General features: G+C 47.7%; 1 long non-coding RNA gene across 1 annotated transcript; it reads left to right on the top strand.

The window, feature by feature from the left end:
- Positions 1 to 8,327: 8,327 nt before the first annotated feature.
- On the top strand, positions 8,328 to 25,113 carry LOC135321607 (uncharacterized). Its single transcript, XR_010381480.1, has 3 exons — positions 8,328 to 8,572; positions 24,787 to 24,873; positions 24,997 to 25,113. It is a non-coding gene; the product is annotated as an uncharacterized LOC135321607 (long non-coding RNA).
- Positions 25,114 to 27,107: the final 1,994 nt, after the last annotated feature.

Raw genomic sequence — 27,107 nt, 5'->3', positions numbered from 1 at the left:
GAAAAAGAATGTGAGTCTCAGGGATAAAGGTCCAGATGGAAAGGGCAAATCAGGGATTTTTGGAGAAATTGAGAAATTGATGGCATGCCAATTTCCAAGGCTGGGTTGCTTCCACCAAAGGAATAGCAGAGAGAGGAGAGGCCTAGGAACCAGCTCTGGGACACACCCACAGTATATGTTTGGAAAAAAGAGGAGACATTGCCAAAGGACCAGCCAGTAGACCAAAAGCAGACAGAGCGATGGGCTAGAGGTTGAGTGAAGCAGGAACACGGAGGAGGAGGGATGGAAGAGCTGGGTCAAATGCTGCCGAGGGACCATGCATGATGAGGACTGAAAAGTGACCACTATATTTAGCAACGTGGGGTCACTGATGGCCTTGACAGGGCAGTTTCCATAGAGCGAGGGATCAGGGGGAAAAGCCAGAGTGGGTGTAAAAGGGGATGGTTCAGGAGAAGATGCAGACAGTGAGTTTAAACAACTCCTTAAATATTTTCTGCAAAGACACAGGGTGGCAATTGGTGGGGGTGAATTAGGGTCAAGGAGTGCTGTTTGTTTCTTTTAAGAGGATGGACGTTTATATACTGATGGGAGCCAACTAGCAGGAGAACAAAATAGATGAGGTAGTGAAAGAGAGGATGGTTTTGGGAGTGACAACCCAGAGAAGATGGGAGGGAAGGGGCCCCGGGGACTTTTGGAGGAATTGGCTTTCGATGTCACTTGTAATAAGAGGTGGGGCACAGAGAGTGAGGTCACAGACATCAGAAGGCGAGCGGATGTGCTGGGAGTTGCTTGTGAAATTTCTCTTCTGTTGGCTTGTAGGCTTGTTCAAAGTAGAAAAGTAACCTTACCAGCTGAGGGACGAGGAGGAAGAAAGAGTTACTGGAGCCATTAGCAGAAGATAAGAAAGAGCCTTCCATGGAGAATGGGACAGTGAAAAGAGCAGGGGGAGATGGGGGAGTGCGCTCCCAGAACGTTAAATTTTATCTTTGAGGTCCCCAAGTGTGTGATGTGTGATTATCCTTCCTGCTCTCTACAAAATAAAAATTAAGTATGATTCAGAGGAAATGCTATTTCATTCTAAGAGGCTGCCTGTTTCTCAGGAATGGTCATCTTAAACTGCAAACATTACAAGAAATGTTGAAAAGATGAACCTGTGTACCTAAAATCCCCTATTTTCTATTAATCTGGTTACTATTTAGTTCCCCTATGAATAACACATAACCAATACTGCCGTGATGGAGGTACATCGATGCTTAAAAGGAAATGAGATCTGTATCCTTCTCCTAAATTCCATGGCTTCCTTAATATGCAATTCCCCTTGGAATTTAGGAATGTCTAGTATAAGAAGTGAGAAACAGTTTGAGAAAATCCCGGCTCAGAATTACACAGCACAAACACATCTCAGAAGTATATACAGCTGTAAAGAATTTTACAAGCAAAACTCCGTAACTACTCTTAAAGACTTTTGCAAACCTGGGCCTGCCCAGATGTTTCCAAACTGGAAAGGAACTCCAATCACTTGCCTGGTACCGGGACCAGAGGCTGGCCAGCCTTTTCTGTAATAGCGAGAGAGGAAATATTTTCAGTTTTGCAGATCATTTTGTTGTAACCATGCAGGTCTGCAATAAGAAAGTGAAGAGCACTGGGAGACAGGAAACAAATGGGCATGCCCACACCCTCCCTTCCACTCAGGGCAGCTTCTCTGTGGTGGGGAGCTTTGCCACAATCACTTGCTTCTTTGTTTCCATTGGTTTCTTTGTTTCCACCTTACTGCTCAAGCTCAGAACTTCATGTTGGTCTGGTCCTTCTGCATCCATGCAGAGAGAAGGCTGAGCAGGGGTGGGAACCCCACCTGATGGAGAAGAGAGATTGCTGGGAGGGACACTGTGGTGGCCACCATGACACGACACAATCACACCTTCCGTGGTGAAAGGGAATGAAGACAAGGGAGGGACACAGCAGTGGGACCCCTAGGTCACCTGCCAGGCTTGCTCTCCCTCCGTGGCCACCCTGGGGGCCTGGGGGGTGTTGGGCTTCAGCTACAGATATTAGGCTGAAGGGACTCAATATAAAGGACCCTCCACCTCCTCACTAGGTTCCAAACGCAGCCCCTCTAAGTCCACCCTCTGAGTTTCTGGAACTCAGCTGGAAGAATACATGATCAGGCCAGACCCAGAGCCCAAGCCAAACACGACAGGGGTCACGTAGGGTTGTAACCCCGTGCTCAGTGGTCGGGGACTCCTTGCAAATCTGCAGAAATCCCCGTTCCGCCTCATTCCTGGGAGAAAGCCCAGATCTCCTCCTGCTTTGTCTGTTCTTCTCTTGAGGCTATTGTCCTGGAGGGATGCAGAGTCCTTGAACCTGGCCCTCCAAACGTACATAAGCAGCTTGTTCAATAAAACAAATTATGCACTTTTTCACATTTGCTAGTTTTTTGATTCCAGAAAGGCTGTGGGACTCATTCTCACACTCTTCTTTGCCCCCACCACTTGGTGGCCCTCTCCTCATGGAAACACGATTTCCCACATCTGCACCCTGCCTCCCAGCTTGTCAGAGGGGAGTGTCCCACAAAGACACAGGAGTTTGTGAGGATCCTGTCCCCCAGCAGAAAGACTACTCCTGGAGCGACGGACAGGGATCTGGCCTCCTGAGCCGCTCAGCTCTAATTCAAAGCGTAAAGTGGGGACCCCAAACATTGCTGAATGAATTTCTGAGTCACCTGGGCTGGAGGGGCCTGATTTTTCTTTCCAGGAATGGAGGTAGCGCAACTTCCATTTTCAGGGCTGACATTGACGATGGATCTAGTTCCCCCCACTGCACCGCAGGAAGGAGGGGCCCTTCCATCCCACAGCTAGGAAACCCAGCCCACGGGAGTTCTGAAGCAGTGCATCACTGCCAGGTCCAGCATCCCTCAGAGTGGCCTCTGCCCCTGAATGAGCCCCTTCCCTGGGCCTTTTCTGCCCCGACACGACCACACCCCAGGTTGTGCCAGAGCTCTGGGGCTCTGTGTCCAGGGTACACAGGTGGGACCTGAGCCAGGTGTCCCCTGGGCCTCAAGGGGGAGAGATCTGCCTCTGCATCAGGGGAAGGTGACCCCACATGGCTGGCAGGACACTCTCAATATGGACCTCCAGGAGCCCAGGGAGCAGTTTCCCTGCAGGTGTTAGGAGCCATCATCAGGAGGGCAGGACCCTCTTTGCGCAGAGCATCCAGCAGTGCTGGGCCCACGTGCTGACCACAGAAACCTACATGCCCCCAGGGTACCCCAGGCAACCTCACAACTTCGTCACCTAGTGACCTGGGTACCACGGGCTCCTTGGCCATCCCATGAGGGTAGTCCTTGCAGGCATGGTCTCCAGGTGCTCCCGTTAAGAAATCCCCCTGGGTTTCTGTGGTCACAGAGACCACACCAGAAAATTGTAGTCCTGCAGTGACCCCCACAGCAGTCAGCTCCCCTGTGCATGTCCAGGGACAAATGACAGCAATTTATTGCCAGGAACCATAATGAACAAGGGGGTGGGATTCCATACTAAGTTCAGGATCCTGGTAACTCACTCTGCACCCCAAAAAGCATCCATGAGAAATGTGTGTATTTGGATGCCTGTGCCCCTAGAAAAGCTGTTCCAGAGGGCTCCTGGGACTCTCCAGCCCCTCTCAAGATTCTCAGAGCCTGGGTCTAAATTTCTATCTCCCTCCTTTGGTGTACAGTCACCTGTGTCTCGTGGTCACGGGTCACTTTATTGCATGACTTGGCATGTTTTTAGTGCTCGTACTCCACCCCTGCACTAGACTCCCAAGATGTTCCCACTGACCCTTGGTTCCCTGTGTGGGTCAGGGGGCCCTAAGTCTGCAACTTTCACTCTCCTCCTCTACCCCCACCACTGGGGCCACCCCTAGGTGGACTGGGAGGTGTTTGTAAATGAGTCTTACACAAGGACATGACTGGACAAAGCAGGACCCCACCCCCAGAAAGCACACCTGCTCCCTTCTCTGAAGAGGACCCCACAGCCCCACATTGCCTCCCAGGGGTCTACTCAGGACACAGTCCCCCTGTTCTGGGCAAGGCATCTCCCTGGAATCCTTGCTTCCAGGCAATCTCTCTGTCATTCTTCAGAGTTTAGAGTTGTTCCCATGTCTCTGAGCACCTAGGTGACCAGCACAGGCCCTTCAGTGACCTGGAGAGACAAGGAAGATATGTGGCCACAGGTCTCACAGGACACACCTGCAGGGACCCCAGGCCAAAGGGCCGTCCTTCTGCCTTCTCAGGTGTGGATCCCGTGGTACCTTTTTGCAGGGGGCCCAAATGGGGAGTGGGGCCCAGAGCAGTTCATGGGGCTCTCTGGGCAGGGAAGACTTGGGCCAGGCGGCCTTGCCTGGTTTCCCTGCTGGACCACTCTGAAAACCCCGGCTCCTCTGGCTGTGGCTGGAGGCCCCCCAAACCTCAGGGCAGGGCCCTTTGTCTCAGCCTCCACTGCCTCCAAAGCCACGCTGGTGCTGGCATGTGGAAAGAGCTTTCTTGCTTTCTTGTGGCCAAGTTGCCACAGGTGGATGCTGTGGGGAGCTGGAGAGAGAGGTAGCACTTGCTCAGATGTGAGTGGTGAGGCAAATTGACACCCTGTCAATTAGCCTTAAACATTGGAAAGAGGGCTTTCCCGTGAAAGCTGGAAGTTACTTTCAGTAATTTGTCTAAAGATTTCTTTTTTTTTTCCCCTTAAAGACTCATAAAACCTCTCCCAGGTCATTCCTGGTATGGACCATTATCCAGGGATCAATCAAGAACTGCAGAAGGAGAGGGGTGGGGCTGAGGGAGAGGGGAGGGGAGATCAGAGCCCACGGAGAGGAGATGCCCCTCCCAGGAGCCACACACTGGGCAGTGGCTGCTGGCATCCAGCTCTCCTGTTCTCAGGCCCATTTCATCTGGGGGGTGTTTCCAAAAGAAACAATGGTGGAAGGGCCAAGGAGGACACCTAGACCTCCCAGAATAGACAGGGGGAGCAGAGTCACCATGCTGGCCCAGGGCTTGGAGACAGACCTGTAGTGGAGACCACAGGTCTCCTGAGAAGCCAGTTTTGAAATAAAGGCAGTATGCGCTGAAATACCCAGTTCGAGCGAGTGCTTCATCATAGACATGTAATTTACATAGTTCTTCTCACCACGAAACTGTGTTCCCAACACGCTATGTGAATGACGGCTTCAACACACATTCACTTCTGAGATGTGAACAAGTGTAGAGCCGCTCTTTCATCCAGCATAATGGGCATGGTCACACCTAGGAACGCTTACCAAGATTTCTCAGCTGGTTCCTTCACCCAGATTCAAAATAAAGGCACTTTGTGCTGGAAAAGCCTGTTGGAGCGTGTTCAGAGCTGTTTTGGGCTCTGTCCCAGCTGGAGGGTGCAAACCCCAACTTCCAGAAAGAGGGACCAGGACCCTACCCGCCAGGTGGTGTTGCCTTTGTTGGGGAACAGTGATCTTTGGGTTAGATATTTTGCGGCTCTCTCTAAAAACTGCTTTGACTTAAGTTTGCATCCTAGTCACCAGTTCCAGGGCAACAGAAAAAGCATACCCTACATCCCTTTGCACTCAAATCTTCCCAAAAGAGCAAATATTTGCCCATGAAAATACCAGCTGCTCTTCTAAGGCCCCCTAAATACCCAGCAGTTTGGGCGGTGCCCTCTTGACCAGGGACAGGAGGAAAGGGACCAGCGGCCCTCAGGCAGGCTTGGCCCAGTGTGGCAGCTGCACTGTGGGTGTGTAGTGGGGAGGGCCATGCAGGGAATCCTGTTTGAGGGGCCTCTGTGCACGACTGCTTTATGGTCTGAGGTTTCATAAAAAGGCTCCAGGCATCCTAACAGGTCAGATAAAGCCCCCACCCTCAGGCTGGAACCACCAGGAGCTCAGTACCTGTAACAGGGACAGTGCCTGGTGTGGGGAGAGGTCATGGGACACTCCGGGGGCAGGGGCAGTGGTGCTGGGGAAGGCAGGGGATGCAGTGAAGGGTGGAGGGAGCAGGGTCCCTTGCTTGGGGGTGAGAGTTCTTGGGGAGACCACAGAGCATGGCACACACCATCCCCACCCCATATCCCAAATTCCTAGCCCCGCCAACAAGGGGCTGCTCTACACCCTCTCACCGTGGCTCTCCTGTAAGACCGCACCCAACCCGGCATCTGGCACCCCTGCCCTACCTCCCCTCTTGGGACAGATCCCGTCTTCTTGGAAACTGCCCAGCAGCGTGATTTCAAGTCCGACAGCGGACCTGGCGGATCTGCACTTCAGGTGCCCTAACTGGCCAGCCATGCGTGCCTGGGCTCAGTCCTCTATCTTGCCCACCGGCAGCCTGGGTCCACGTCCGGTGCAAGTGGAGGCCAGCGGAGCCCAGGCTGAGCCCCGCACACTGACAGCTGAGAGTGCCCCCGCCCCGCTGCCCCGCTGCCCCGCTGCCCCGCTGCCCCGCTGCCCCGCTGCCCCGCTGCCCCGCTGCCCCGCTGCCCCGCTGCCCCGCTGCCCCGCCTACTGGTGGCAGCACCGCCCCAGCCTCCGGCGGGCGCCAACTGCAGGTGAGGACGTCCGCGCGGCTCCGCCCGCCCCGGCCCCGCCCAGCTGTCCCATAAGCCTCCCCCCAGCCCCCGTCCTGGCCTCGCCCTGGCTCCCATTGGCTCCGAAAGTTCTGCCCTCACACATCTAGACTCGGGAGGACGCACGACGCAAGCGCTAGGGGAGGGTCCCGTGACGTTGCCATGGCTACAGGCGCCGCGCTCCGCGCCAGCCGGTGTGCGCTTCTGGGGCGGGCAGCGGGCTCCGGAAGTGTGCAGCTGCCCGGGACCATGGCAGTGCTTGCTGCTGGGGCTGGCGGCTTGCTCGGCCGGGCGACTAGTTCTGGCCTGGTCAGTCGGCGGCCGACATCCTGTCTGGGGCGGCGTCCCACATACGGTAAACGTACGTCCGCGCCGTCGGCGGGGCCGGCGGACATGAACCGGGGTGGGATCGGGGTTGGGGCGGTGGCCAGGGAGGGCTGTGGTGCCAGGGAGCGGGTTGGGGAGGGGCAGGGCAGGGCTTGGGCACAGCCTCAAGCTTTCCTCCCCCTCAGGCCCTGGGGCTGGGGCCGCGAGTCTGGGTCGCCCTTGGTGGCCGTGGCCTCCCAGAACCCCCCAGGAAGGTCAGGCGGAGGACCCATCTTAGATGAAGCGGGGCCTTACCCGGGTTTCGAAGAGCCCCAGAATCAGATGTTGGAATGGGGTGGTTTATCAGCCTTGTTTATCTGCAGGGAAATTTCAGTTAAATCCAGATGTTGGTTCCTTCAGTCAACCTCAGGAATAAGACACAAGGGTCAGTGCCGATTAGCAGTTATCTAGGGCTTGACTCAAAATAGACTGTGTGGGGTGTAGGGATGGTAGATGGTCCCTCCCTCTCAAGGTTGGCAGTCTTCTGGGATTAGAGGCCCCAGTTGAGGATTACCTCAACTGCAGTAATGGAGGTTGTGGGAAACATTAACATAGAGAAGGGAGGCGTGTGGCTGCGGTAACTCATTAAAGAAGCCAGGACACTTGCCTGGCTCTTGTGTAGGAGGGTCTCGCCTATGGTAGGGCAGCAGTTATCAAAGTGTGTCTGAGGCCCCTGAGATGCAAGACTATTTTAGTAGAAACCCCGGTATGTCACCTGCCTTTTGCATACTCTTGCACTCCCGAGTTTCCTGTGGGGTTTTCCAGGGAAAACCTGGACTGTGATACCACAAAACAGGGAATATAGAGGCAGATAGAATTCAGCTCTCACCAGTCCAAAAGAGATTTGCAGAAATTAAAATCACTGCTATTCTTCTTATTAATGATTTTTGTTTAGAAAAATATACTTATTTTTTGCTTAAGAGTATTAATGGTAACATGTACTAGGTTGTTATTATTTTTAAGTGAACTCATAAGCATTTTTTAAAGTTCTAATTTAACTTCTAACACAGGAAATATTGATAGATTTAACCCACATAAACAGCAGCCTTTTGGAGTCCTCAGTAATTAAGAGTGTACAGGGGTCTGTAGACCAAGAAGCTTGAGAGCCCCTGGAGAACGGGTGCTCAGGTACTAGTCAGGTGCTTAGCGTTATTAGACAGATGCCAAGATGTCTTCTGCATGTGCTCCTGGACTCGAAGTAATTGGCCACATGGAGATGGGTGGGCAGTGCCTCCACTATACAAACCAGAAGCTGCTGAACGTGTCTTGAGTCTAGGCCATGTACTGTGCAGGGATTCCCGTTGTATCTGTTATATCTAAGCCCGGATTCCTGTGCAGAGGCCTGGCCCTGAAGACCCGCTCTCCTTTGCTCCCTGCCAGGTACCTTCTGTGTGACGTCAACCCTCCAGAGGGCTTCAGCCTCCGTAGGGGCGTCTGTATCCACATCGCCTTCTTCCTGAAGACCCTGCTGAAAATGGAGGAGTCGGTGCTGGTGCTACCCCCTTGGGGCCGCCTCTACCATTGGCAGAGCCTGGCCATCCACCAGGTCCTGATTCCCTGGTCTGACTTTTTTGATCTCTCAAGTCTCAACAGAAACATCCCTGACACTGAGTACGAACAGTTCATTGCAGGTGAGATGGTGATCGTTTAACTGGGGCCAGACGGTTGTTGTTCTGGTTCCGATGTGAACATCGGGCCACCTTGCTTCGGGCTTGTTGGTCTGCTTAGGGGCCCTGCTCATGTTTCCCGCACTGCAGGTGAATTTGGTCTTTCCATAGTTTTTCTCAGGAAATAGATCTGAAGTGTATGAACTCTGTGTTCCCTCCCCTCTTAAATCCCTGGCCTCCTGGTGAGATGGAGTGGTGACAAGGAGGCCACTGCCACAGAGGCCTTGTCCCAGCAGGACTCGCTCCCTGGGCAGTAAGGGCCATTCTTACCTGAAGGAAAACACGATGTGTGTGTAGCATGGGCCACATGCTGGAGAAGGTATGTAACCTCTCATTCAGTATAATTTGGTCCTGCTCAAGCTTGCCATTTTACTTTCTGTAAGAGGTAAGGGTTGAAGATTTTCTTTGAATAAAGCTATTTAGAGCTTATCTTTTTTTAATTGAAATGTGGTTGATTTAAAGTGTTTTGTTAGTTTCAGATATACAGCTGTTTTGTTAGTTTCAGGTATACAGCATAGAGATTCATTTGCACATATACATAGTCTATTCTTTTTCAGGTTCTTTTCCATTATAGGTTGCAAGATACTGAATATTTTCCCCTGTGTTCTACAGTGAATCCTTGTTGTTTGTCTGTTTTACATATAGTAGTTTGTAATTGTTAATCCCAAACTCCTAAGTTTGTTTTCTAAGTCTGTGAGTGTGTTTTTGTTTTGTAAATAAGTTCATTTGTACCATTTTTTAAAATTCCACATATAAGTAATATCATATAATACTTGTCTTCCTCTGTCTGAGTTATTTCACTTTAGTGTGATAATCTCCAGGTCCATCCATGTTGATGTAAACGGCATTATTTCCTTCTTTATTATGACTGAGTAATATTCTTTTATATCTAAATACTACATATTTATCCAGTCATCTGTCAGTGGGCCTTTAGGTTGCTTCTATGTCTTGGCCATTGTAAACAATGCTGCTGTGATCATTGGGGTGCAGGTATATTTTGGAATTAAGGTTCCCTCTGGATATATACCCAGGAGTGGGATTGCTGGATCAAATGATAAGTCTTTTTTTAGTCTTTTGAGGAATCTCCATACTGTTTTCCACAGTGGCTGCACCAAACTACATTCCCACCAAAAATGTAGGAGAGTTCCCTTTTCTCCACAGCCTCTCCAGCATTTATGGTTTGTGGATTTTTCAATGGTGGCAATTCTGACTAGTGTGAGATGATAACATTATAGTTTTGATTTGCATTTCTATGATAATTAGCTATATTAAGCTTTTTTTATATGCCTATTGGCCATTTGTATATCTTCATTGGAGAATTGCTTGTTTAGTTGTTCTGTCCATTTTTGGACTGGGATGTTTATTTTTTTATTAAGTTTTATGAACTATTTATATAGTCTAGAAGTTAAGCCATGTTCAGTCTCATCTTTTGCAAATATTTTCTCCCATTCCATAGGTTGTCTTTTTGTTTTGTTTACGGTTTCTATTGCTGTGAAAAAGCTGATAGGTGTAATTAGGTCCCATTTGTTTATTTTGGCTTTTATTTCTCTTGCTTGGGTGGATTGCCCTAGGAAAACTTGCTGAGATGTATGTCAAATGATGTTTTGCCAATGTTTTCTTCTGAAAGGTTTATAGCGTCTTGTCTAATGTTTAAGTCTTTAAGCCATTTTGAGTTTGTTTCTTTTTGGGTTTTGTTTTTTGCGACTCTATTTTATGCTTTCGATTTGGGGTTACCTTATTTTTCAAGTATATCAACCCGTTACTATATCTATTTCCTTTAGACTGATAATCACGCAGGCTCCAATACATCCTAAGAATAATGAGAAAAAGAAAAGAAAGAGAAAAAAATCTATCTTTTCTTGCTACTATCTCCCATTCCCACCTTTTTGTATTTTGATGTACTTTTTCTTTTTTACATCTTCATGTTTATTCTCTTGTAACTCGTTATTGCATTTCCAACTATGGTTTTCCCATTTCTATAGCATCCTGCTTCCTTTCTGTTTAGAGTAGAACCTTTTAATATCTATGTTTTGTTCAATAATGCTGAATTATCTCCCCACCCCCCTCCCCCCGCGCCTCTGATTCCTCAGTCCAGGGAAGCCAAAACATCCTTGCCTTCATTGGTTCTGGGAAAGCAATCTTCAGAGTGGGAAAAAAACATTGAAAAGTAATATTCTGTGTGTTGCTTTCTACCCTTGCCCAGAGAGTGAGAATCACCTCTGAAGGCAGAGGAAGAAAGTTGGTGGTGTGGAGCACAAAGTCTTTTCTGCTTTTGCTACTGAAAAAAAGATTGCTTTTATAATTAGTGATGATACCGTTTAAATTGGTGAGATTGAGATTCCACAGCTTCAGCACCTGTGAATAACCAGCTGGGAGAAAGCTCTCCAGGGCCCCTGCAGTGGGAAAGGCAGCCCCTCTGAGTACCTGTTGTTCTATATTCTTACTGCCTCCACACGGGTTTGCTAGGCACCGTGCAGGACAATGCAGTTACACAAGGTGGAGGACGGGGAGACCCCTGCTTGGTGGAGAGCCACAGGAGCCCACACTTGAAGGACAAAGTGAAGAGTAGTGGGGCGGGCATAGGAGGAGAGGATGGTTGAGACACAGGATGGTGTCCTAGAGTCCAGCAGGCGAGGCTGGTGGGGCAGATGGGGCCCTGGGACATGGGCAGACCTTGAGGGATCTGAAGCAAAGATATGAACCAAGAGACTGGGTTCGTGTGGGCGTACAGCGCCCCCTGGGGGCCGCGGGGCAGCGCAGCGAGCCCAGGAGGAGCGGGCACTTCCCCAAAGTTGGGTTGACAGGTCACAACCAACTCACTGGGAACCGAGAGGTACCGAGATATTGCTAATTTTTGTCCCTCGTCCTTGAAAATAACTGCTTCCTGTTGAGTAGCCTGTGTCGTTAGTGAGAATTAAAGACATGAAGCAACATTGCCTCAAAGGTCACCCATTGTGTAGCTGTTAATAAGGGTCAGATGCAAACTTGAATAGATGAAATCAAACATTCATCATCGGATTTTAAAATCCTCTAAAGTAAAAATACTTGCTGTCTTTGTTCTTCATTTCAGGGTTCACTTGGTGATAATAATAGTAACCAAAGCAACAGCAAACCCTTAAAGAACTCTGTCCTGCTGTTCCAGGAACGCTGTGTTCACGACAACCCAATGAGGTGGCACTTTAAAGGAAGGACAGTCATTAATCACACAGCTAGTAAATGGCAGAGCTGGGACTTGAACCCAAGCTCTCTGGCCCCAGAGCCCCCTTTCAGCCCCTTCACTGCAGCTCATCACTTGGCATGCCTGACACAGGCCACCATTAAGGAGCGGCGTGTCCTTGGCCAAGGCTGCTTCACCGCTTGGTCTCTGTTTCCTCATCTGTAGAATGGGGGTGTGGGCAGTGAACTCTGTGAGCTCAGTTGTCACTTCCTCCAGCCCTGCTATTCTACTGCTTTGAGTTAATTTAGTAAGTATCCAAGCCTCTGAATGGCCCACCCATAGGCTGGCGCTTTGCTAGGCCCTGGGTTACGGAGAAAAGTAAGATCAGCCTGCTTCTCCAAGGAGCCTGTGTCCCTCCACGGCAAACAGCTGCGAGGCCCAGGCTCCCTCACTGGCGGTCGGGGGCTGGGCAGGAAAGTCTGATAGAAGATGGAGGTAGAGCCACTCTGAGAACAGTGGTGGCCACACAGCTCTCAGGAGCGGGAGCGTCTGTCCAGGCTGGTGAGAGGGGAGTCCTCATAAGGCCAGTAGCCCCCCAACCTAAGCTCTCAGGACAAAGTTCCAGCCATCCCTGCAGTGTCACCATAGAGCCAGTCCATCCTCATCACTGTGCCTCTGTGCTTCTTTGTCCTGGGGCCTCTCTTCCCCCTACACCCAGAAGACTCTTCTCCCTCTCTTCTCTGAGTGTCCCCTCACTTCACCCGTGGTCCCTGCTTCCTGGGCCACCATCTCTGGAGTTGACGCTTTGCCCCCTCACACCCCCACGTTTGATCAGGAGCCTGGGTTGGCCTCCTTGTGCTCACTTTCCCCCTTCAGATGATTGCTCCCACTCTCGTGGGAGCACCTGGAAAACCCAGATCCTTTCCTAGCAGTGCCTGCCACCCTGGCCTCCCTGCTCATCTGCCTCAGTCAGGAGCACCTGGACCACCAGCTCTGTATTGCCTCGCCTCCTACCATCAAGACGTCAAAGTTCATTCTTCCTTCACCACCCAGTGTGGTCATTGTAGGGTCTTCTTCTCCGTCAGCCTGAGCCAGCCACCCCCCATTCACCCTACCCCCGGGCTCATACCCTGGCGGGTCTCCAACCCCGGTCCAGCCTCTCTCCTTTAAGTGCCCACCTCTAGCCGTCCAGCTGCTTCTCCACCAGCCTCCCTGGCCCTCATTCACCCTCACTGGGGCATCATGTGCTGACTCCTCTGCTTTCCTGCCTGTCCACGTTCCTCTTACTTCCACTTCCCCACCTTCCAGCTCTGCATCCACAGTCAGCACTCTCTTTATGACAGACAAAACCCCCTTGAGCCTTGACCTTTTCAGCTCCTCACCAGGATGACTTCCATCTCGGTTCACCCAGCTCTACTTGTTCTGAGCCTGCAGGCAGCAGGCTCTCCCAGCACAGGTTTCTAAGACTGCAAATCAATGCCCACCGTGTTGCCACTGCCAGGCAATCCTCCAGGATTTCTCTTGTGAGCACATTTCCCCACATCACTCAGTGGTGTCAACATTCTCTGCTCTCTGCACACCTCTAACCTTCCCTCTGTCTCTTCCCCGACTCCCATCAGATGGCCTTCCCTCCTGCTTCAGAGAGAATAGCATGTCACTGGAAAGGAACTCGCTCACCTGCAGCAAATCTGCTCACCTCACCTTTTCTCTGTCCCTCTCCCACTGGACTCTAGCTGTAGTTGTTCTTAGTTTAGTGAGTTTAGTTGACATATATATACACATTAAAAGCATAGCACACTATCGGCTACCTTCTAGGGCTTACTTTTTCAATTTAACATATAGTGTATGATGCATCCACTTCATTGCATGTACCTGCAGTTCACTTGTTTTAACTGATCTTAAATGTTGTGTGTGTGAAAGTAACACAAGAGAAGGGTAAGCCAGGATTCAGGATGCTGGTTACTTCCTGTGAGAAGAGGCCAAGAGCAGGATAGGACACAGTATGTGACTGTCAATACTCCTGTTCTGATGCTGGGTGAAAGGTTCACAACTGTTTCTTATAATATTAATTTTAATACATAAATACCTCTGACAGGCACCTAAGGTGAGAATGTGTCATGAACCAAGACATACAATGGGTAATATTACATCATTATTGTTATGTAATCTTGTTATAAAATATATTAATCATAATCCTACATTGATATGTGTTATATATTATATAGATGCATGAATTATATATTATGTATAAAAATACCTACATATGTATTATATACTATCTGATAATAAATAAACAGAACATAATATGCTAGTATATCTACTATTATGTATTATTTAATAAATAATAACATACTATATCCTGTTATATCACATGGCACATAATCTTCAATCAAATAAAATTATGTCACTATATGTAATGGTAATTAATAAAATTAAATGAAAATGCCCGCAGCTTTTAACACTGACACCACTCCAGCTGTCACTGTCTTTTCTCTTCCCTTTCATGGTCGAGGTCCTCACAGTGCTGTCCATTACCCCTTTCATCTCCTTATCCTGAACCTTCCTCCTCCTCTCATCCCATGCTGCCTTCCACCCCGTGGTCTCTCTAGTCTCCAGCGGCCTCTGGGGCACTGATATGCGGGCGCGGTCTCAGATCCCAACTCACCTGCCTGTCCGCCGCCTCTGCCACCGCTGGTGGGGGCGGGGAGGGGGGCAGAGTGCACCTCTCGTCCTGGAAGAGAACACAGCACAGACTGTGACCAGCAGCAGGTGTGGCCGGGAACTGCAGGACTGGGGGGAGAGCCAGACTGTCTGCATCCAGACCTGGGGCACTTGGAGTGTGAAGAAGCCCCGTCCTCACTGCCCCTGAAGTGAGGAAAACACCCTCAGGTGAGTTAAAGTGCTTATGACCTAGGTCTGTTGGCTGGAAAGGACAAACGGGCCCCTAAGGGGAGGGTAGTTGATGTTCCAGGCCCCACCATGGCCCTAAGGGCTGGCGGGGAACCAGGCTGGACCCTCCACTGGACCCAGTGCCCCCACGGGTGTGGGGCCTTCAGGAACAAGCAGAAAGCCCTTGGTCTCTGGGGGGAACTGGGCAGTGTGGGAGCATCCCTGCAGCGAGTCAAGTGATGTCAGGGCTTGTGGGCTCCCTTTTTATGGCCACATCGAGCCTCAGCAGAAGCCACAGCAGAAGTGGATTCCTGTCCCTCCAGCAGTCATCGTGTCTGAGTGCCAGGCTTCAGACCCGATCCCCTGGGGTACTTGGACAGTTATAGACAGAGGCCGCTTGGGGAGGCCTCAAAGGGGCGGTACTGGCCTTCCTGCCACCACGATTACACAAAGATCAAACAATCCATTTATGGAAATAAAATAAGAAACATAGTCACATCTGGATGCCAAGCTTAGAGGTGGTGTATGGGTGACATTTATTGACAATCCAGCGAGGTTCTGGCCAGAGCTAGAGGCCAGGGCAGCAAGACGGGAGTGGCACTAAGTAGCATCGTGGTTCAGAGGCTGGACTGGGGCCCCGCAGGTTCCTCCCAGGAGGAAACTCAGTGTTTTGGAGGTGGCTAACATACCTCCTTCGTATCACCAGCAAGTGATGCCACCTGCGGAAAATCAGCTATAATCCTGAGCCGGATCAGCCCTAGTGATGTGATAAAGGCTCCTACAAGAGGGGGGGCCAGACAGATAGTGAACCAACCAACAGGCTGGTGAGTTTCTGGCCTGTGTTTATCGTGCTTTTGTATCAAGAATGAGGAGAGAGTTGAATGGCTCACCATGAAGATTTTAACAACTTAAAGAGGGTTCCGTGTCTCACCCGAAGGAATTCAGGAGGTGTTTAGACCCTGTGGAGACTAACGGCCTCTTGGTTCCTCATGAACCTGGCAAACCCACCAGCCCTCTATGGCCAGACCTTGGCAAGTGCCTTCCCTTGTTCTAACAAAATCCTTTCCACCCACGCCTGTGGTAAGCTTTTTTTTTTTTTTTTTAAATAATGGGAATGAAGTTACCTTACAGCCTCCTCAGAACTCTCCGTAGGGTTTCTGCCCTTAGACCCCAGCAAGGGGGCCTGCTGCCCTGGGTCCTGAAATACAGAGGGTCCCTCTGGCCCTGACACTTCCTCTGGCCACGCCCTCCATGGGGTGGAGTCAGCAGGGCCAAGGGGACATGGTCATTGTCTCCATCCCGTGCTGTAGAAACCCAGGACCCCAAATGCACTGCCTCAACAGCCCCTGACCCACTTGTAGTGCCTGCACCGGCTCTCCCCAGAGTTCAGATTCCCAGGACTCACAGAGAGGCCAACGGGCAGCTGTTTGCATGGAGGGTATGGACAAAGCCCGGATGTGAGGTCTGAGTGTCCCCCTGTGCACATCCAAGGCCCCTTGTGGCAAAGGATGGACCCAACATTGGGAAGAAAATGGTCAGGCTAGTGATCAGAGACTGGGAATCAGCTATCCCCACACCCTCACTTTCTTTGCGGGACTCGCTTGAGTCTGGGAATTCTAAATTTGATCCTGGATTTCCCCCTTATAATGAATGTATATTTGTAAAGGCAGGAGTTTAGAACCTACTGCACTTAACATGTTTACATGTATAGGATGTGAGCTCCCAGGTATGCTCTAGCCCTGCACTTCCAAAGTTCCAGAGCAGTTATGTTGGCTCTACTGGGACTGTAAGTGGTAAAGACTATCTCCAGAGAGGAGGGGCTCCTGCTTCATGCTCCAAAGTCAGGATCTTCTAAGTGGATAAAACAATGGACACTGACCCTCAATTGTAAATTGATTTAGAATAACGCCAAAGTGTGTAAGACGTGTGTGTATGCATGCGCACACCTGGGGACGTGTGTGGTACATGACTGTGTGTGTGTTTGCGTGTGCGCACGCCTGGGGATGTATGTGGTTCTGTTTGTTATGTGTGTGTGTGCGCCTGAGGACGTGTGTGGTTGTGTGTATGGTATGTGTGTGTGTGTGGTACATGACTCCATGTGTGTGTGCACATGGGGATGTATGTGGAGCAGAGTCAGTGTGTCTGCACGTGTGTTTGTGTGTACGTGCATGCATTAGTTTTAACAGTAGAAGCTGTCCTTTAGAATTATGAAGAAGTAAAAATTGTATGATGTCCTTTGCTGTATAATTCAAATTTAAAATAATCTTCAATCACCAGAAATTTAGTCCCCCTCATATTCTGATTTTTTTTCCATATTGATTATGTCTTCATTTTACTGATGGGAAAACTGTAGCTTAGAGATGCTAACTGACTCAACAAAGGGCATGGAGCTCGCGAGCCCAGGACCAGGACGCAGTCCAAGCCGCGCTGCTCCAGAGGCCTGGAGCCCTGCTCACGATCACACGTGGCCTCTTGGCAGGGGAACAGACACTGATGGGCCGGGGCCAGCGTGCAGGCTGCCCAAGCCGGGGACTCGGGAAGCCGGGCGGAGAGTACCAGACAGCAGACAAGGGTGAAGGGCTGCTAAGAAGTCAGATAGTTTCCTAGGTCTTGGATGAGGAATGAGGCTCACTGCTCATCCTTGATCCCTTTGCTGGTGGCTAAAAGGTACCAAGGCCCACGAAAGCACTTCTGGGAGCTGCCTGCCAAAACCAGGAAAAGTGCTGCTCAGGACTGGCTCTGCAGTAGGAGCAGAGGGAGGCAATGTCGCCTCCAGGTGGACATCCTTGGTGATGGCAGTGGGAGGCCTAGCAGTCTTGGTTTGGAGGTGGCAGGATAAGGTCCTAGTGGATGATCGTTTTCACATGTCTTAAAAATCATTGCTTCATATATTTTATCCATTTTGTGGTTTATTTTAGGATGGTAAATACAGTCTCTGTTACTCCATATTAAATGGATTGATTAATTTTTTTATTGTTAATTTTCTCTTCAGTGATTTGGAAGCTATATTGCCTCTTAATGAAAATTCTCTAAATTTTTATAAATGATCTCTAAGTTCATTACTTTATATGTAATTGAACCAGTATTCCTATAAGAGTCTCAAAAGTGAAATAATCTATTAGATCCTGTTCCTCAATAATGATAAATTTAGCATATTTTACCTATCTGCTGTTCCAAATTGTGTGTGTGTTTGTGTGTGTGTGCTCCAGTTACTATTTTTTAGACTGTTGCTTTAAGTTTGTTACATTAACAAAGAAAATATAGGTATAAACACCTTGGATTTCATTGCTCACTACCACTATTTAATCCTATGTCTTTCCCACTTTTCAGTTATTTACTTATCGGGATTTCCCAATCAACTGGACACATGATTGACTAATTTTTTTCTAGCGGTGGACTTGTAACACTTACATATCTATATGCAGATTTATGTTCTCCTGATCAACAACTCTCAGCGTGTTGTTGATGGCCCAAGCCTTGTATTAAAATAAGGCATAGTTTTTCATTAGCAAAAAAAAAAAAAAAATTCTTAATTTAAGGTGCTGTCTTTTTATGGCTGTCTAGTCTTGTATGGTGAATGGATATTAATAGAGATTTCCTTAACTTTCCTCCTTCTTTTTGCCATATCTCGAATTCATTGAGAAGAATGTTTTTACCATTTCTCAGATGGGCTTCCGCTTTGACTTCCACTTTAAACCATCACCCCACTCTTTTTCCCCATGCTTATTCCTGAAAAAGTGAGCTCTCTATCGGATTAAAGGTGGTTCCCATCAGAGATGTGTGGCTCCCTGTCCAAAGGTCCAAAGGAAGAGAAAAGGAAAGATTCCTATTTTTGGTGGTTACATTTTGTCACGTTAGAGATCTAGTTATCCCTGTGGCTGTGGTGGAATCTGCAATATCCTAGCTCATAGTTTCCTTTTTCTGGCTTACTAGGGGAGCCGCATTAGCTGGGGTCACGGCGCTGTGGCTGTTGTCAGGATCCCGGGGCTGAGGCAGCCCCTCTCAGCCCTTGTTATTTTGATCTTGCAAACTGGGTCCCAGCTATGCGAACCCTGCATTTGGCGGCCAGGTCGCCCCCCACGCGACGTGTCCCCAGTTCCTCGGCATCCCTCACTGCTATCAGCTAGCTCTAGTAAGGGTACAAGATGGCTTCCACTGCGGTCCTTCATCTTTCCTCTCTATTCAGGCCCTCCTTTCCCACTAGTGGCCCTAAGCCTTCTCTCCTGCGCTACTTAAGCTGAAGGAATTCCTCAGGATTTCCATCAGGTAGATGGCGCTCTTCTATGTTTGGACCACTTCAGTGCTTGCAGTGGAAATTTAGGAGGTGGGAAGAAGGAGCTTGCGGGTTCTCCATATCAAGGGGTTCCCTATCCAGCAGATTCAACTAACTGTGGATTGAAAATATTCGGGTAAAAAACAGAAAGTTTCAAAAAGCAACACTTGAATTTGCCATAAACTGGCAACTACTTACATAGCATTCATGTTGTATTAGATACCATGTGTAATCTAGAGATAATTTAAAGTACACAGGAGGACACAGCGAAAGAGAAAGTGACAACAAATATATGTGTATATTCATGTATAACTGAAAACTTGTGCTGTATGCTGGAATTTGAAACAACATTGTAAAATGACTATAACTCAATAAAAAAAAAGTTTGAATATATATAAAAAAAAGTACATGGGAGGATGTACATGATTTCCATGCAAGCCCTATGTCATTTTATACAAGAGATGTCAGCATCCATGAATGTTGATGTCGGGGGGAGTCCTGGAAACAGTGCCCCATGGTTACCAAGGGATGACTGGAAGTCTAGGCTCCTTATCACAGCCTGTCAAGTCCCCACGTGGTCTGAATCCTACTTGTACCACACTTCCCTTGTCACTCTCCTCCAGCCCTGGCAGACTGCCCTCAGGTTCTTGAACAGGCCACCCTCACTGCACTTCATGTCTGGCCCCTAGAAATACCCGTTTCTTTCTAAGCATGGCTCTGCTTTCACAAAATGGGCTGCACTGTCACTAGAGAAGACAGTGTGGAGGTTCCTTTAAAAACTGAAAATGGACTTACCTCATGATCCAGCCTTCCCACTCCCAGGCATATGTCAGAAGAAAACTCTAATTCAAAAAGTCACATGCACCTCAATGCTCACAGCAGCACTATTTATAATAGCCAGGACATGGCAATAACCCAAATGTCCATCAGCAGCTGACTGGATAAAGAAGTCGTAGGATACAATGGAATACTATGCAGCCATGAAAAAAACAAATAATGTCATTTGCAGCCACATGGATGGACATAGAGATAGTCATTCTAAGTGAAGTAAGCCAGAAAAAGAGAAAAATGCCATATTATATCACTAAAATCTGGAATCTAAAAATGACACAAATGAACTTAGCTACAAAAGAGAAACAGACCCACAGAGTTAGAGAAACAAACTTTCGGTTATCAGGGAGAGAAGGGGATGGGAAGGGATAAATATGGGAATTCGAAAAGTGCCCCTCTTGGGGAGTGATGGAAATGTTAGCTATCTTGATTGTGGTGATGGTTTTCTGGGTGTAGACATTTATCAAATTCATCAAATACTACAGGTGAAATATGTGTATTTTACTGTACAGGAATCATACCACAATAAAGGTGCCTGTAAAAGAACAAGAAAAGATTGGCGGCATTGTGTCCTATGTTTTTATGTGTCTTTAGTGAGTGGGTCTTCAAGTTTCTGATCTGCCATATTTTCTGAACCAGAAGTGCCCTCCTTCCCTTTTCTTTGGTAAACTGTCAGTGGGTGGCATTTATTCCCGTGGCTTCAACTGCTCTCAGTCCACTGATTAACTGTCAAATCTTTTCCAGCATGAACATCTCAGTTCAGTCCCAGAAATATACTAATAATTGACAAGTAGACATTCCCATTTGATTAGCCCATAAAAATCTCAAGCTCTGTATGTTTGGATTTACACTCGCTCAGAACTAGATTTACTTCTTCAAACAATGGCATCACTATCCCATCTGATTTCCGAGCCGTACATCTGGGATTTTTCCTTTACTTTTTCACTCCTTCACCCCCGTCAGTACTACAATTCTATTCCTTAATGTCCCCCAACTAAGTCCCTGCTCCTCGCTCCCCACTGCATTAATTCACACCCCTTGCTAGTCCCCCCAGTCTGTTCTTTAGAGTGAACAATCCACTTTGCTCACTTTTAATGACTAATCTGTGTCACTCTCCTCCTTAAAACCCCAAAGAATTCCCCACTGTCTATGTGAGGAAGTCCACGCTCCCTGATTTAACGTCACATCTTCTCATCACCTAGTTGCTGCTTTTTTTCAGCCTCAGCTTCCGTTAGTTCCTCACAGCCTGTAGCCTCACTGACCTTCCTTCCCTAAGTGCAAAGTGCTCTTAGACACGACCAGGCGTCTGCACGAGACCTGCAAGCTGCCGAGAATCCCGTCCCCACCACGCACTCTCCTGGTCTACAGATTTGCTGGAATCCTTCAGATGTCAGTGCAGAAAGCGTTTCCCCTCTGACACCTTCCCTACCTTCTAGAATCCTGCCCCTGGCAGTGCAAAAGCCCCTCTGAACATACAGTATACATGATGCCAAGTGACTCTTACCGCATTGTTTTGAAAACCTATTTAAATTTGTCTCTTCCATGACACACTGTGATCTCCTTGAGGGATGGGGGCTGGGTGGTATTTGTCTAGACAGCTAATGTCTGGCACAGACCCCGGGCCATTGGAAACAGTCTGCTGACTCATCAAGAATTGTCGTCTTTGCGATGTAAGAAAGACTACATGATCTCTGATCTTACACCATCCGGCAAGGGTCAAAATAATTTCACATAGAACTGCACAGGCAAAATATGTGTATTCTTTTCCTCTTTGTGAGCCCGAGATCATAGGCATCCTGGAACGGAGGTGTCACTCTAAGCTGTCTGACCCCTAGGCTGTCACGTCCAGCTCCAACATATTTTTTAGAAGTTGTAGGGATACGTGTACATCACCCCATCTTAGAGCAAACGGCGCTTCAGCCTGACCCAGTTTAATGTCTATATGAAAATCAGAAATCTTCCAAACTGAAGCCTGAAGAAACATTTCCCATCTCTCCTTCCAGTCTGTCTTCCATCTGCATCACACATCCCCACTACTCATCTGCGTCAGGCCACATTCTACCTAGAAACATTGTTGGTGGGACACTTGGATGAGAACTAATTACAGGAGTCATAAATATGGTCCCATGAACGTAGGCTCTGCACAACAAGGATGCTTTGACCGGAGGCCTCAGCCGTGCCTGTAGGGTCTGTTCACGTGTTCTGCCTGGCTTCCCTGCAGACGTTCTGCAGAAAATCAAGCCTGCAGTTAAAGTCAGAGAAGGTCCAAGAAATCCAGAAAAATGAAGTGAGATTCAGTTCCTTGGGAATATTTCTGAAAACCATCCACTAATAGGAAGAAGAGATTTTAGAGGTTTGTTTCAGAGCAGATGATGTCCAACTGCAGGTGGGTCAGTTTTGTCATTGTTGCTCGCTAGTTGGCTTTCTGCTGCTTCTAACACGCCTCTTTATAGAGAAGTGGCCTAAGTCGGCCCTCAGAGCAGAAAGGTGAGCTGGGCCTGAAGACAGCCAAGCTCTTCTGCTGTGTAGTGACCCGCTGAGAAGGAAGGGATGGCCCAGGGCTTCCTCTGACTCTCTCCCTCAGTTATAAACTCTATGAAGGAAAATGGAACAAAAAATCTTAATTCAATATGGTATTGTCAATGTATAAAAATAATTGTCTTTGGAGGGGATGGCATAGTTCAAGGGCTAGAGTACGTGCGGGGTTCAATTTACAGTACCTCAATGTAAAAAAATAACAAGAAAAATTCTTTTAAAAAAAGAAAAAGAACAAAGAAGAAAAGAGATCTCAAACAACCCAAGTTTAAAAAGAAAAAAAGTCTTTTAAAAATAGTAATCAGCTCGGTCTTTTGCTAGATTAGGAGTTTGGGATTAAAAGATACACACTACTATGTATAAAATAAATAACCAACTCTCAGGTCCTTAATAACCTAGTTCAACCTGAATCCTTGCTCTTTTTTCCCCTAAGCAACCCGTGGAAGCCTCTGAAATTCTCATCTTATAAAATAATTCATTTAAAGGCGGCTTGAAAGTTACTGGTTAAAACAGTTATTTGTGGTTCCATGAATATAAGCCTAGTAAGAAAGACAGACAATAAACCAGTAGGCAAATAAATATATGATGTACTGCCAGGTACTAACAATTGCCACAAAGAAACATAAAGCATATTAGGAGAGAAAATGATTGAATAGGACATATGTGCATTCTATTTTAAATAATGTGGTCAGATAAGTCCTCTCTGAGGGTAAAATAATTTGAACAAAGTCCTGAATGAAGCAAAAGAATAAGCCACATAGGTAACAGACAAGGAAAGCCTCCCAGGCCGGGAGAAGTGTAAGTACGAGACTTGGAGTTAAAAACACAGCTGTCCCAGTGGGGACCATCTGGGCGGTGAAGATGGGCTGGAGCAGAACGGTGAGAACTGAGGCTGCAGAGACGGGTGAGGGACCGGATCACACAGGGCCTTGGTAGGGACTCCGGATATCCTTCTGAATACAATGGAAAATCACGAGAGTATTTTGTAAAGCGGAAAAACTTGATCTGATTCATACTTTAATAAGACCGTTCTGGGTAACATATGGGGAATAAGCAATGGAAGCAGGGCAAGGTAACCTGATGGGAAGCCAGTGGGATGAGTGCTGCTGACCTGGAGAGAGACACCGAGGTTGGGCTGGGATGATAACGGGAGACGGGCTGAAAGGGGACACGATTTGACAGTAACGGTCACAGGCTTTAATGCTTGAGTTGGACACAGACACAGAGTGTTTCAGTGTGATGGGTATGTGATATTTGGGGCTGAGCCACAGTTTTTGTGCAGAGACCTGACAGAAGAATAAAGTGGGGACGTTGACGTCGGTAAGAAGAGCTGGTGGGTGTTGACTTCCCCCAAGAGCCGTGACTCTGTTTCTCTGTAGATGAAGTCAGCAGAGCAGGGATGGGTGTTCCTACTTCTGCAGAGAATTCCATGTCCTCCTCACCGACAAATTCGAGAGGCTGACCTGCCCATCCAATTGCAACATCTTGAATCCGCTTCTTTCTATCCAGGAGGAGATTTCCAACTAAGATGCCAATCAAAAATTCCCGTGTCCAGAGTTAGAGCTGTGTGCCTTTGGGATGATCTCAGAGATGCCTACACAAAGGCTCTGTGTGCTCTCTCTCCCTCAGAGCACACTATTCCCTTCAGTCTGGTGGGTCTCAGCAGAGAAGATTTCACAAATAGCCCCTCTCAGGCCCTCGGGACCAACCTCCCACTTAGCCGAGCTCTGAAAATGAGCACGAGTTCCGGGGAAAGGACCTTCTCCAGGGCGCTATCTGGCAGATTACATGAGGACAGTGTACAAAGGAGTGGGAGGGTTGATGGTATAAATGGATTTTAATTTTTGTTCTGAATCTGATTCTGTCCTTCCGTTTTGTTAAGGAAGAGTTCTTAGGCCAGACATGATTCTCCTTTTTTATTTCTATTTGATCATCCAAGAGGTTTAGATAGGGTATTTGTTTTAGGGTAAGAATCTTTAAAAAAAAAAAAAAACAAACCTTGCAAATTTGTCTTGTTAGACATTTGGACAAGTAAATTCTCCCAGCAGTATTGAACCCCCTTGTTCCTCCAGGGGGTCTCCAAAGGTATACATGTTCCAAATCTGACCCAAAACCAATGAACCTTTTTTTTTAAGCACTTCACCATGGACAAAAGATGTCACTAAAGAAGGTGAGAAAAGAGCAGGTCCCCATCATCCAGAGTCCCTCCCAAAGAGCCCACAGAAGTAAAGAGGAGATGAACGAGAGAAACGGGTTATTTATACACACGCAGGAGCCAACCAGAAAAGTAACTACCATGTTAAATGGTGAAAGTTAAAGGCTTTTTTATCAAACTAACTTAATAGGGCAAAGGGGGAGGAGAGAACTGGCTTCCATGACAGGTTTTCTTCTACATCTATAGAATCTCAGGTATCTTCAGATTAAAGTGCTTTTGTATTAACCATGGGTTCCATCTGATTTTCCATTCCTCGAAATTTGTTCTTCTTTTTCAAGATTCAGTCATGTATTCTGAGCCCCTGGATTTTCCACGTGAATTTTAGATTGATTGCGAAGTCCAGCAAAACACCACCTGGGATTTGGGTAAGCATTCTTTGAATCCTTTGATCTATTCGTGGACTATAGTCATCTTAGTAGAATGAAGCCTTCTGCTCCATGAATATGGGATTATTCTCTGTGAACGTAGGTCTTAATTTCTCTCAACAGAATCTCTAATCTATTGTAGTCTTCAGTGTCCAAGTCTGGGACTTCTTCCTCACCTCTATTGGATGCTGATTCAGAAGAGACACGACCTCCTGGAGAACCTCTGTTGCCACGGAGCTGACATGGAACTGAGTCCTGAGAAGGCTTTAAATTCTTTTAAAGATAGGATAAATGTACTTTAATTACTCCATAGATGAGTAATGAATGGGTCACATTAACATAGGATTTTAATCCTTCTAGAATTAGTAGAGTAATATAGACACATTACAAAAAATTGAAATATTGCCTAAAAGAGAAGAGATTTGTAATTCCCACCCACAGAGGTGACTGTCATGAATGATTTGGTGCTTATGTCTCAGTCTCTGGGTCTCTCAATATGTCTCTCTCCATCTCTGTCTCTCACACACTCACAATCAGATCAATTTACATCTATACTGATTTCACACATATGTGGTAGTGCAGATGGGACCCTGAATGCAGACAGTGGGTCTGCATACTTCCACCCTGAGGCCTCCCTTGACATTGGGTTGAGACCAGACACCCACTTTTCCAACTGCACAGCATTCATTCATCCACATGAACCAGAACGAGTGGACCCCATCCCCTCTCCATCAACATTAGTTTTGCTTTAATTCCGACTTTTTCAACCAGTGCTGAGATGAACACCCTTGTAAAGGCATCTTTGAATAAGTGTGTAAGGATTTTAGTGGGATAAACTCTAAGGATCAGAACTTCTGGGGAAGAGATGCATCTGTGGCCCTTTGATGCATCCTGCACCATGTTCTCCTGAAGAGGAGTGACCCTTCACTCTTCCCTCCAGGGTATCTGCCGGAGCCTCTGTCTGCTTACATTGTCACCAGGGCTGGTTGTCACCTGACTAAAGACCCACCAGTGTGATGGTGACCGGTGCTGTCTCTGCAGTGTTTCCGTCTGCCTGTGTTCTCACCAGAGAGGTCAAGCATCTCTAACACAAACTGGCCACCTGCATTGCCTCTCATTGGAACTGTCCATGTCTGTTCTGTTTCTGTTTAGAACACTGGGTTTTGAAAGGATTTTGGACTACAGGGATGGGAAATCTTCCTCCAACCCTGGGTTATGAGGAATGATTTTTCCACCTTGTGGTTTGTCTTTCAAGCAGTTTTTCTAGGCTTTTGCTAATTTTTTTGATTTGTTTGGTTTTGTTTTTGCCACAGGAAGAGCTAAGCATCTCCCTTATGTCTTCTGACTGTGGTGTCACAGGAGGAACAGCAGTGTCTACCCTGAGATTATGCACAGAGTTACTAAAAGGGCTTCATTTTGTACATCACATCTTTAATCCCCCTGGATAACCCCTTAAAATAATAAAAATGCTGTTTCAAGTGAAAACAACAAAAAATCACCATCCCCAGCTTAAAACATGTGGGCAGGGACAAAAGAAATCTTTTTTTAAAGTTTCATTGACAGGGAACAACCAGGAGAGGTAAAGACACGCAGAGAGAAAGAGGACTTGGGGTTGTCAGGGGCTGGGTGAGGAGGGAGGGGAGTGCGCTCTGGATCCATGGTTTCAATTTGAGGAAAGAAATAGTGTGAAACTAGATGGTAGTGATGGTCGCACAACATTGTGAATGCCCCTAATGCTCCTGAATTGCACAATTTAAAAGCGGAAAAGTCTATATTTTATTAATGAAACTCTAAAAAGCAAAATAAATGATGCCATAAATGACGTGAAACAAACAAAGGAAACTAAAGAAAACCAAACAAATACATCTCCAGCGGAAGGGACGTCAACTTTGGGAGGGGGAGGGGGAGGGGACTGATGCTGGGATTTTGGAGAACATTTTGGAGAAGAAGGTGTGGGTGGGTGCAGAGGGGGCTCTGCCCCAGGGGGTGGTGATGCCTGAACTGGTTCTCTGTTGCCCAGCAGTCCAGGTGCAGATGCAGGTTCAGGAGGAGCTGCAGGAGCAGCAGGAGGGAGCTCAGGGTCTCCTGCTGGATCCAGATCGTCCTTTTTTTGGTTTCTGACATCCTCCCCTGCCCTTGCCTGCTCTGTAACTTTTGGATGTGGAGAGCGTTTTAAGTCTTTTGGAAGAGCTCATGCTGTGAGAGAGGAAAATTTTACCCACCTGCCTCCATTT

The sequence above is a fragment of the Camelus dromedarius genome, chromosome 6 (assembly GCF_036321535.1).
Source record: "Camelus dromedarius isolate mCamDro1 chromosome 6, mCamDro1.pat, whole genome shotgun sequence".
Lineage (NCBI taxonomy): Eukaryota > Metazoa > Chordata > Mammalia > Artiodactyla > Camelidae > Camelus > Camelus dromedarius.
The sequence above is the reverse complement of the archived record's forward strand: the minus strand, read 5'-3'. Positions and strand labels throughout refer to the sequence as shown.